Genomic DNA, 12,679 nt, shown 5'->3' with positions numbered 1-12,679 from the left:
GGCAGGGAGCCTGCTTCTCCCTCTCGTTTTACTGTTCTGCCTGCTTGTGCTCTCTCGCTCTGTCAAATAAATAAATAAAATCTTTAAAAAAAAAAAAAGAAGAAATACACAACAAAACATTTAGGGGTAAAGACCCGTTACTCTCAAAGGTTCAGAACAAAAAAGAAAAAGGTGAATTTGGAAAAAGGATAATAACTATACTAGGTGTTGTACACTATTCTTATTCTTGCAGCTTTTTTGCTGCTTGAAATTATATGTACATAGTTAAAAATTGTACCTAATAAGTAGAAGCTAAATATGGAATTCTAATTCATAACACTAAAGAATTGTAAGAAATTATTAACACAGAACTTACAAAAGTAAAATACAAAAATACATGTAATTTCAAAGTACTGTCAGTTTATCACACCTAAATTGTGAAAAATGTCATATCTGTGCCTTTCATGAAACTGGATAAATATAATGGGGTCAGTTACATCAGGACGTTCTGTATCTGGTCAATAATTTTAAGATTCAGAACTTGTGGGAAATTACCTCTAGTAATGTTTGTTTATTAATATTATAAATGCTGAAAACATTTTTTTGCATCATTGAATTCAGTCCTTGCTGACTAACATTTCAGGTGTCAAAATGAATGGGTTTTCTATTGATTCAGCCAGTGTGGTGACTGACAAACATAATTCAGTAATAGCAGAATAAATAAAATGTCAACTTCTGTGTCTGATACTTGCCAGATTCTTTTTTTTTGCATTTAATTTTTTTAAATTTAATTTTATTATGTTATGTTAATCACCATACATTACATCATTAGATTTTGATGTAGTGTTCCATGATTCATTGTTTGCATATAACACCCAGTGCTCCATTCAGTATGTGCCCTCCTTAATACCCATCACCAGGCTAACCATCCCCTCACCCCCCTCCCCTCTAAAACCCTGTTTGTTTCTCAGAGTCCATAGTCTCTCATGGTTTGTCTCCCCCTCTGATGTTCCCCCTTCATTTTTCCCTTCCTATTATCTTCTTCTTCTTCTTCTTCTTTTTTTAACATATAATGTATTATTTGTTTCAGAGGTACAGGTCTGATTCATCAGTCTTACACAATTCACAGCACTCACCAGAGCACACACCCTCCCCAATGTCTATCACCCAGCCACCCCATCCCTCCCACCCCCCACCTCTCCAGCAACCCTCAGTTTGTTTCCTGAGATTAAGAATTCCTCATATCAGTGAGAGCATATGACACTTGTCTTTCTCTGATTGACTTATTTTGCTTAGCATAATACCCTCTAGTTCCACCCACGTCGTTGCAAATGGTAAGATTTCGGGGGTTTCTGATGGCTGCATAATAGTCCATTGTATATATACACCACATCTTCTTTATCCATTCACCTGTTTATGGACATCTTGGCTCTTTCCATAGTTTGGCTATTGTGGACATTGTTGTTATAAACACTGGGATGAACGTACCCCTTCGGATCACTACATTTGTATCTTTGGGGTAAATACCCAGTAGTGCAATTGCTGGGCCATAGGGTAGCTCTATTTTCAACTTTTTGAGGAACCTCCATATTGTTTTCCAGAGTGGCTGCACCAGCTTGCTTTCCCAACAGTGTAGGAGGGTTCCCCTTTTTCCACATCCTCGCCAATATCTGTCATTTCCTGACTTATTAATTTTAGCCATTCTGACTGGTGTGAAGTGGTATCTCATTGAGGTTTTGATTGTATTTCCCTTCATGCCAAGCAATGTTGAGCACTTTTTCATGTGTCTGTTGGCCATTTGGATGTCTTCTTTGCAGAAATGTCTGTATATGTCTGCCCATTTCTTGATTGGATTATTTGTTCTTTGGGTGTTGAGTTTGATAACTTCTCTAGAGATTTTGGATACTAGCCCTTTATCTGATATGTCATTTGCAAATATCTTCTCCCATTCTATCGGTTGTCTTTTGGTTTAGTTGACTGTTTCCTTTGCTGTTACTTGCCAGATTCTATCAGTGCTTTATTTTCATTCTATCCTTTTAAAATTATTTTATGTTACTTCTGATTTACTTTCTTCTTTGCTGCTTCATTGTTTTAATTTTTCAGTAGACTTTTTGTTTTATATTTCTTTTTTTTTTTTTAAAGTAGGCTCCATACCCAGTACAGAGCCCAATGAGGGGCTTGAACTCACAACCTTGAGATCAAGACCTGAGCTGAGGTCAAGAGTTGGATGGTCAACTGACTGGGCCACCCAGGTACCCTTCATTATTTTTTAATCTTAATTTTCCTTTCAGCTGTAATTTTTATTTATTGTTATTATTATTATATTAGTCTCACTTTATAATGATGAGAAGGAAGTATGGTAATATGGTTAATACAAATTATGAACATATGGATTGGAATCCTTTTCTTCATCCATTTCTATATTAAGTCTGAACAAAATCTAAGCTTTAGTATATTAGAAGCTATATATTCAGACAAAAACCCATTCCCACAATATTAATGTACTTGTGCTAAATCATATTTAGACTGCTAAAATAGTGTTGCTTTCTCACATTATATACCATCCTTGGTTTTTGCTTTATATAATCATTATTAACTCTATAAACAATATAATCTATATTACAAGAAGGTAAATTAGACTTTATATGTAAGGTCTTAATGCAGGTAGGAAAAGAATCTTCTGATAGAACTCCAACACTGTCTCCTGTAATTGCTTTATAGTATCCTAGCACAAATCTTGTTTATCTGTATGAAATTTCACAATCGATAATTTATATTTTTTTCATATTACTTAACATATCAATGAAGTACATAGAGCAAGTATCATCACAGAAAAGGAAACTGAAGCTTATAGACAGATTAGATTTACCAACATTATATAGACAGCAAAGTTGCAGACTACAAAGGACTTAAACGCCAACATGTCCCAAACCTAAACAATGGTAAGGATTTCTCTTGGTCATGTCATAGGAACAAGTGAAAAGAAATATGAAAAGTTGTTATGCAGAACCCAAAGCAGCACTGTGTGACCATACTACTACATCTCAATCATCAACATTATCTCTATAATACCTGCTAGATACCTCATAGGACCATAGGTACCTTGGCACTTCATTTTGTCTGCTCCGCAATGAGCAAACATGTACTACTTCCAAAATTTCTACTACACCAAAAACACTGAATCAGACAATGATTTTAAAAGCTTTTTGTTTTGAACTGATGGTTACCAGAGGGGAGGTGGGTGAGGGGAATGGCAGGAAACAGGTGATGGGGATTAAGGAGTGCACTTGCTGTGATGAGCACTGGGTGATGTACGGAACTGTTGAATCACTGTATTGTACACCTGAAACTAATATAACACTATATGTTAACTATTCTGGAATTAAAATTTTAAAAAGATAAAAGATTTCAAAAAATAAAAGCTTTTTGTTTGGGGCAGGTATAGAAGAACCAACAGGAGAGCAAATAGTAAATAATACTATAACATACATCAGTTCTGACTTTTTTTAATATTTTATTTATTTATTTATTAGAGAGAGACAAAGAACATGAGCAGGGAGTGCGGCAGAGGGAGAGGGAGAAGCAGGCTCCCCACTGAGGAGGGAGACCAATGCGGGGCTCCATCCCAGGACCCTGAGATCATGACCAGAGCTGAAGGCAGATTCTTAACCAACTGAGCCACCCAGGTGCCCCTTGACTCTTTCAAGATAAGCTCTTCACTGAGAAGTTTTTTAGCCTGATTCATTGTAATTACAATCTAGAACCAGTAAAGGCTCAAATGTGTTAGGAATAAGGAATGAAGACTAAAGAGAGCCATGGAAAATACTGGTCCACTACATGGGGATATTCTTACCCTTGCCACTGATCAAAAAACATTCACTGTTGCAGAAGCACAGTTAAAAGAGAAGGAGCACAGCCACTATTCAGCATTCACCTCTGACCCAGATTCCAAAGAGTGGTCAGGGCTTGCTCTGATTCTGGGGTGTATGTGGAGGAAGAAGCTCTCAAATTGGCAATATATAAGGAGAAACATTATAGGAAAGGTAAACACCAATCTCCTTACAGTTTTTTCACAGCTATAAAATAATAGCAATAGAGTCTGCAATTGTTTGCAGGGTGGTAAGAGGTTAGAATCATATATGGATACATAGTCTTATCAGATAAAATGCTTTTAGGCAGCGGGGCAAATTTTCAAAACTATCTTTCACCAAGTAGGCACTCTAAAGTGGAAGTAAAGGAGCACCTGGAGCACCTGGCTGGCTCGTGGAACATGCAACTCTTGATCTTGAGGTTGTGAGTCCCACGTTGGGTGTAGAGATTACTTAAAAAGAAAATAAAGTGGGAGTAAAAGCAGAATTGGGGTCTGGACAGGCAGTTTTTCCAAAGGTATGAGTCTACATATGAATGCAATGGTCACAAAGAAAACAAAATAACAATCAACAAAAACAAAGATCTAGTTCCCTCCCTAAACCTCTCAGGCTGTTGAATGAGGAAAGAAGTGACTGAATAAACCCATATTATCAAAGCCTTCAAGATACAAAATAGTACCCAGATAAACAGGAAAAGAAGTCAAGAAGAATCTACCTAGGGCACCTGGGTGGCTCAGTTGTTAAGCGTCTGCCTTTGGCTCAGGTCATGATCCCAGGGTCCTGGGATAGAGCCGCACATCGGGCTCCCTGCTCAGCAGGAAGCCTGCTTCTCCCTCTCCCACTCCCCCTGCTTGTGTTCCTGCTCTCGCTGTCTCTCTCTGTCCAATAAATAAATAAAATCTTTAAAAAAAAAAAAAGAATCTACCTATATATCCTTAAGCAAATAGTAGGTCTTTATAAATCTGCCCTTATATGAAGATGACTTAACCAGAAGAAAAAGCTGGATAAAAATTTTGCCAATAAAGCCATGAAATAAACCCAGTATGTGAGAGATTAATGAAGAAAACATACAACAGGAAACAAGAATGAATGACTACTTTCTAGTCCCAGGAAAATTTCACTCTGTAAGTTAAAAAATGAAATAAAAATAGAATGAATTAGAATTTGTGAATTTAGTCCAACCCCAGTCAAAACTCAAAAGGATTAATTTCTAGGAATGACAAAAGTGGTCAAAATATATGTGAAAAAAACAACTAACAGAAGAATTCTGAAATAAGTAAGCAAAGATGAGAGGTCTGTCCTAAGAAATAGCAAAACTTATACAGTTAACAATTAAAACTGAAGTACTGAGGAAGAAATAAGAATATGAAAGAGGGCACCTGGGTGGCTCAGTTGGTTAAACGACTGCCTTCGGCTCGGGTCATGATCCTAGAGTCCTGGGATCGAGTCCCGCATCGGGCTCCCTGCTCAGTGGGGAGTCTGCTTCTCCCTCTGACCCTCTTCCCTCTCGTGTTCTCTATCTCTCATTCTCTCTCTCTCTCAAATAAATAAATAAAATCTTTAAAAAAAAAAGAATATGAAAGAAACCCTTTTGGCTTCCTGAGCAGTGCCATGACAGTCAGTAAGAACAAGAGGCTTACAAAAGGCAGCAGAAAGGGAGCCAAGAAGAAAGTGGTTGATTTATTTTCTAAGAAAGATTGGTATGATGTGAAAGCACCAGTTATGTTCAATATAAGAAATATTAGAAAAACACTAGTCACAAGAACTCAAGGCACCAAAATCACATCTGATGGCCTCAAGGGTCGTGTTTTTGAAGTGAGTCTTGCTGATCGGCAGAATGATGAAGTTGCATTTAGAACTGAGGATGATCAGGGCAAAAACTGACTAATTTCCTTGGCATGGTTCTTACCTGTGACAAAATGTGCTCCATGGTCAAAAAATGGCAGACCATGATGAAGCTCATGTTAATGTTAAGACTACCGATGGTTATTTTGTCTATTTTGTGTTGGTTTTACTAAAAAACACAACAATCAGATTTGGAAGATCTCTTATGCTCACCAACAGCAGGTCTACCAAATTTAGAAAGAGGTGATGGAAATCATAACCCAAGAGGTGCAGACAAATGACTGAAAGAAGTGGTCAATAAATCGATTCCAGACACCATCAGAAAAGACACAGAAAAGGCTTGCTAGTCTATTTATCCACTCCATTATGTCTTTGTTAGAAAAGTAGAAATGCTGAAGAAGCCCAAGTTTGAATTGGGAAAGCTTATGAAGCTTCATGGTGAAGGTAGTAGTCCTGGAAAAGCTACTGAGGATGAGACCAGTGCTAAAGTTGAACGAGTTGATGGAAATGAGCCACCAATCCAAGAATTTGGCAGACCTGCCGGTGCTGAGCATTACAGGTCTTCCTCAACTGTAAAATGGAACAGATACAGAACCTATCTCAAAGGATTCTTGTGAGGATGAAATGAATATATGCCAAGTCCTAACAGCATAATAACAATATGAGCAAAAGATGTTAACAGAAAATTTACAAAAAAACCCCCAAAAGTAGCCATTAGATGGGTCACGTGGAGGGCTCAGTCAGTGGAGCAGGTGATGCTTGATCTCCGGGTTGTTAGTCTGAGCCCCATGTTGAGTGAACATATAAAAAAAAGTGTATAAAAAAAGTAGCAATTACCTACAAATATATTAAATCTGACTAATAAAGACATACAAATTTGAACAATCTTTTTTTTTAACCCCCCATTTTTTTTTTTAAGATTTTATTTGACAGAGAGAGACACCGAGAGAAGGAACAGAAGCAGGGGGAGTGGGAGAGGGAGAAGCAGGCTCCCCATGGAGCAGGGAGCCCGATGCGGGGCTCAATCCCAGGACCTCGAGATCATGACCCAAGCTGAAGGCAGATGCTTAAAGGCTGAGCCACCCAGGCGCCCCACAAATTTGAACAATCTTGAGTCATCATTATGCACCAGATTATCGAAGGTTAAAAAAAAAAAGTACCCAGAATTGAGTAAGATGTGGCAGCAAGTACACTCTCATATAATTTTAGAGAGAGTATAAATTGTTACCATAGTTTGGAAAGCCTTTTGGCAATAAGTACCAAAATTCTGATCCAGCAATTTCTCTTTTAGGAATTACACTACAAAAATAATCACAAGAGCGTAAAGCCGAATCTACAAAAACGTTCAAGTGGGAACTATTCATAATTTGGAAAACTCTGAGCCCATCCAAATGTCTATTAATGAACATTAATTAAATTAAGGTATATCCATAAAATGACTTTGTAGTGACTGTGAAGTGATTTATACTCTCTATATTCATGAGAAGAAAAGTGCTCCACAACATACTTTCTTGATTAAAATGGAAAATTACAAGTCAATAGAGTACAACCTTGTATTTATAAATGTATGTGTGTATACTTACAGAGAAGAAAGTTCAATATTAGTACAATGTTACAGTGCTTACCTCCAGATAGAAGGATTTTGAGTGACTTATCTTTCTTACATAAATTCTTTATGTATTACTTAAACTTTCTATAGGACTATGCATTACCTTAAAAGACAATTACAGAACTAAAAGAGGAATATCAATTCCTCCTCCAATGACTGTTTTCATTGCACAAAATAACTGATCCAAGCAAACATTATGTGAGCAAAAGAAAACATACTTTGAATTGTACCCTAAGATCAGAAGAACTTGACAACTCAGGGAAAGGCAAAAGTAGACCAATTATGGCAAAAAGATTCAACAGTATCTCTATTATAAAACATATCTAAAATTATGACTAGAGTCCTCCTAAATACTGCAAAAAATAAAACTAGTAACCTGAATGAGGAAGAGAAAGGCAAAAGACATCAGAAAGGAACTAGTTCATTTATATCAGAGGACTTTAAGTTATTTAAGAAAAGCTGTATTGAGGGGTGCCTTGATGGCTCAGTTGATTAAGTGTCCTACTCTTGATTCCAACTCAGGTCATGATTCTCAGGGTCATGAGATCAAGCCCTGCTTTGGGCACCCCACTCAGGGCAGAGTCTGCTTGAGATTCTCTTTCTTCCTCTCCCTCTGTCCCTCCCCCAGCTCTCTCTCTCTCTACATACATACATACATACATACATACATACATACAATCTTTTTTAAAAAAGAAAGAAAAGCTGTATCAAACTGGTTGAAACCTTACTTGTCTTCACTTGTCACTAATTACCTACCAAGGTATCCCATAATGATATAAAGAAAAACCTAAAAACATACAAGCATTAACTTTTCCTAGTATCAACACATGAAAACTATTTTTTCCCTTATGAAAAATCCTAGTGCATAACTTTCCTATTTGAATTCAGGAAAAAGTACTAAATGAAGATTAAATTCAAAGCATTAGGAGCAACATGGAAAAACAGTCAAGAAACTGAGAGTATGGTTCCAATTTTTCCATTTACTCAGTCTCATTTTCACTATAAGTAAAACAAGAAGACTGACTAGAGCTCCAAATATATTTAATGCAGCATCAGTGATATGTCTTTGGAAGAATTATATGCTCCATGAAAATAAAGGTTCTATTGGTAAAACAAGTTCAGGAAATTCTGCATACCATTTACCTTCTCTGAAGAATCCTAATGCACTGTACTGCAGAAAAGAAAATATTTAGCTTTGTGTAACCCACCATTTCTCAGAACTAGACAAACTAAATGTCTGTCAATAGAGGAATAATTAAAAGGTTATACATCATAGCGTGATTTTTACAAAGAAGACATTTTATATATTGATACAGTAGATTTCTGGGACAGAAGATAAAAAAGATAAACTACAGAATAATACATATATTAACTAGCTTTTGTTAATTTAGCTTTTGTATATATATGTAGTCATATGCATATAAAAAGGTCTAAAAGAATACACAGCAAACTTTTTAAGTGATTCTGGAAATGGCAATTGGCAGGGTCAAAGGGGAATACATTTAACTGATAGACTTAAGTGTATCTTTAAATGATTTTAAATGTATCTTTAAAAGATCTTAAATATTTATCTTTCTGGGGGCACCTGGGTGGCTCAGCTGGTTAAGCATCCGACTCTTGGTTTCAGCTCAGGTCACAGAATCAGGATCCTGGAATGGAGCCCCACACATCTGGCTCCCTGCTCAGCAGGAAGCCTACTTCTCCCTCTCCTTCTGACTCCCCCTGCTTGTGCTCTCTTTCTCTCTCTCACTCACTCTCAAATAAATAAATAAAATCTTTAAAAAAAAATACAAGTTAAAAAACTTAAATGCTCATAATAATCAATAGTTAAATAAATGCCTAAATAGCAACTCAAGAAAATGTTTCAATGTTATTTTATGACTTGCCTACTTTTCACAAGAATTTTCAAAGTTAACTTAACAAAGTAATGTGTATAATTATGTAGAACACATAGCAACCAAAAAAGTACCTATAAACACAAGGGAAAAAATTCCACTATGTAATTTTGTTATGATTATACCTGTATAAAATGAGTATATTCTTTTATAAATTGAACAAATGTAATACAACCATGTGTGCTAAATACTGAAGAAACAGACAAAGAAGTTGTAGCACTTGCCTCTCAAGAAGCATAGAGTCTAGTGGAATGAAGACAAGTAAATCAAGCGTAATAGTACAATGAGATTCATTTATTCCACCCACACAAAAAATGTATTCAGGGTCTACTATGTGCCAAGTGCTGTCTAAATGTTATTCATTGGTAGAAAGAAAAACAAAAAAAATAATTCTTTCATTCTTTAGGAGAGAAAACTACAATAAAAATATTTGAAGGCCATAAGTGCCAAGGGAAAAAATACAACAAAAAAAGGGATAGGGAGTGCAGGGTGGAGGGTTTGCAATTTTGGTTAGGGTGTCATGCAAAAGAATACTTCGGAGCAATGGTTTGAAAGAGCTGAGAACAATCCATAAGGTTATTTGAAGGAAAAGCAAATGCAAATGTTTTAAGGCAAGTTTACCTGTTACGTATACAAGACACACCAAGGAGTCTAATGTAGCTAGCCCAGAGTAACTACAGGAAATGTAGTAAGAAATGACATGAGACTGGTAAGGGGCTATAAGAAAGATCATGTGGGGTCTTTTAGGCTACTGCAAAGACTCTAAGTCATATGGGTTGGTTGGTTGGTTGCTTGCTTGCTTGCTTGCTTTTACAGATTTTATTTTTTAGAGCAGTTTTAAGTTCACAAAATTGATAGGATGGTAGAGATTTCCCTGGTCCCACACATGTATACCTGTTATCAACATGCTCCATCAAAGTGGCACATTTGTTAAAATTTACGAACCAACACTAACACATCGCTATTATACAAAGTCCATACTTTATATTAGGGTTCACTCTTGATATTATACATTCTATGGGTGTGGACAAATATATAATGACATGCATCTACCAATATAATATCATACAGAGTAATTTTACTGCAGTAAAATCCTTTGTGCTGCACCTAATTCCTCCCTCCTACCCTTTGAACCTCTGACACTGATCTTGTTACTATGCCCAGTTTTGCCTTTTCCAGAATGTCATATGCTTGGAATCATACAGTCTGCAGCCTTTTCAGATTATCTTCTTTCACTCAGTAATATGCATTTAAGGTTCCTCATACGTCTTTCCATAGCTTGATAACTCATTTCTTCATAATACTGAACAACAGTCCCTTTCTGGATTATTTATCCATTCACCTACTAAAGGAGATCTGGGTTGCTTCCAGGTTTTGGTAATCATGAATGAAACTTCAACCTTTTTTGTGGACATAAGTTTTCAAATAATTTGAGTAAATGCCAAGGAGCATGTTGGGTAAAATGTATGGTAAGAATATGGCTAATTTTGTAAGAAACTGCCAAACTGTATTCCAAACTGGCTGTACCATTTTGCATTCCCACCAGCAATGAATGAGAGTTCCTGTTGCTCCACATCCTCTCCAGCATTTGATGTCAGTGTTTCAGATTTTGGACAATCTAGTAAGTGTGCAGTAGTATCTCATTGTTTTAGTTGTAACTTCCCTGATGATGTATGATGTAGAGCATTTTCACGTGTTTATTTGCCATAATGATTTCTTTGGTGAGCTTCAAGATCTTTGGCCCCTTTTAAAATTAGGTTGTTTGTTTTCTTATTATTGAGTTTTCAGAGTTCTTTATACACTTTGGATAATGGTCCTTTATCAGATACGTCTTCTGCAAATATATTCTCTCATTCTGGGTCTTGTCTTCTCATTCTCTTGTAATTGTCTTTTGCAGACAGAGTTTTGAATTTTAATGAAGTTAACAATTACTTCTTTCATAAATCGTGGCTTTAGTGTTATATCTAAAAAGGCATGACCATACCCAAAGTCATCTAGGTTTTATCCTATGTTATCTTCTGGAAGTTTTACAGTTTTGCTTTTTCATTTTAGGTCTGTGATTCATTTTAGATTAATTTTTTTTTTTTTATTTATTTGAGAGAGAGAGAGAATGAGAGATAGAGAGCACGAGAGGGAAGAGGGTCAGAGGGAGAAGCAGACTCCCCGCTGAGCAGGGAGCCCGATGCGGGACTCGATCCCGGGACTCCAGGATCATGACCTGAGCCGAAGGCAGTCGCTTAACCAACTGAGCCACCCAGGCGCCCCTAGATTAATTTTTATAAAGAATGTAAAGTCTGCGTCTAGATTCATTTTTGCATGTGAATGCCCAGTTATTACAGCACCATTTTCCAAAAAGACTATCTTTGCTTCATTTTATTATTGCTTTGCTTTGTCAAAGATCAACTGATTATATTGATATAGATCTATTTCTGGCTTTTCCAATCTGTTCCATTGATCTATTTGTCTATTCTTATGCCAATGCCACCCTGTCTTGATTACTGTAGGTTTATTGTATATCTTAAACTTGGGTAATGCTGGTCCTTCAAATTTAACACTGAGAATATTAAATTTGAGATGTCTAATAAACTGTAGGTATAGGTACCAAAAAAAGCAGTTGGTATGAGAGTTTGAGTTCAGGGGGGGAAAACTGCAGGCTTATAAATTTATTACATTAAAAAAAAGGTCCTTCTCAAACTCTTTCAAAAAAAATAGAAGAGGAGGAGGGAACAGTCCCAAATTCATTTTATGAGACCAGCATTACCCTGAGAGCAAAATCACACAAGGACACTTCAACAAAATTACAGTCCAATGAATCTGATGAACAGAAATGCAAAAGTCCTCAACAAAATATTAACAAACCAAAATCAACAATATATTAAGATGATGATACATCATGATCAAGTGGGATTTATCCCTGGGATACATGGATGCTTCAACATCCATATATCAGTCATGTAAAATACCACATTAATAAAATAAAGGATAGAAATCATATGATTTTTTCAATAGATGTAGAAAAAGCATTTGACAAAATTTAACAACCATTTATGATTAAGAACTCTCAACAAAATGGGTATAAAATGAATGTACCTCAACATAATAAAGGTCATATATGGCAATCCCACAACAAACATCATTCTCAATTGTGAAAAACTAAAGGTTTTTCCTCTAAGATCAGGAACAAGATGAAAGAGACAAGTATGACAATTCTCCCCATTTTTATTCAACATAGTATTGGAAGCTCTAGCCAGACCAGTTAGGCAACAAAGAAAAATAAAAGGCATCCAAATCAGAAATGGAAAAGTAAAACTGTCTCTGTTTGCAGATGACAAGATACTAAAAATAGAAAATCCTAGGGGTGCCTGGGTGGCTCAGTCCTAAGCGTCTGCCTTCAGCTCAGGTCATGATCCTGGGGTCCTGGGATCGAGCCCTGCATCGGGCTCCCTGCGCAGCGGGAAGCCTGCTTCTCCCTCTCCCCCTGC

At 36.5% G+C, this 12,679-nt stretch overlaps 1 protein-coding gene and 1 pseudogene across 4 annotated transcripts in view; one reads left to right on the top strand and one right to left on the bottom strand.

Annotated features, from left to right (window-relative positions):
• The window catches only part of BAZ2B (bromodomain adjacent to zinc finger domain 2B), a 311,231-nt gene that overhangs the window by 257,293 nt on the left and 41,259 nt on the right, over nucleotides 1–12,679 (bottom strand). The gene's annotated exons all lie outside the window — the stretch shown is intronic.
• LOC112811492 (small ribosomal subunit protein eS1 pseudogene) lies at nucleotides 5,460–6,320 on the top strand (annotated as a pseudogene).

The sequence above is a fragment of the Callorhinus ursinus genome, unplaced genomic scaffold, assembly GCF_003265705.2.
Source record: "Callorhinus ursinus isolate GAN/ISIS: 27379988/994484 unplaced genomic scaffold, GSC_fseal_2.0 scaffold2, whole genome shotgun sequence".
NCBI classification, from domain to species: Eukaryota; Metazoa; Chordata; class Mammalia; order Carnivora; family Otariidae; genus Callorhinus; species Callorhinus ursinus.
The sequence above is the reverse complement of the archived record's forward strand: the minus strand, read 5'-3'. Positions and strand labels throughout refer to the sequence as shown.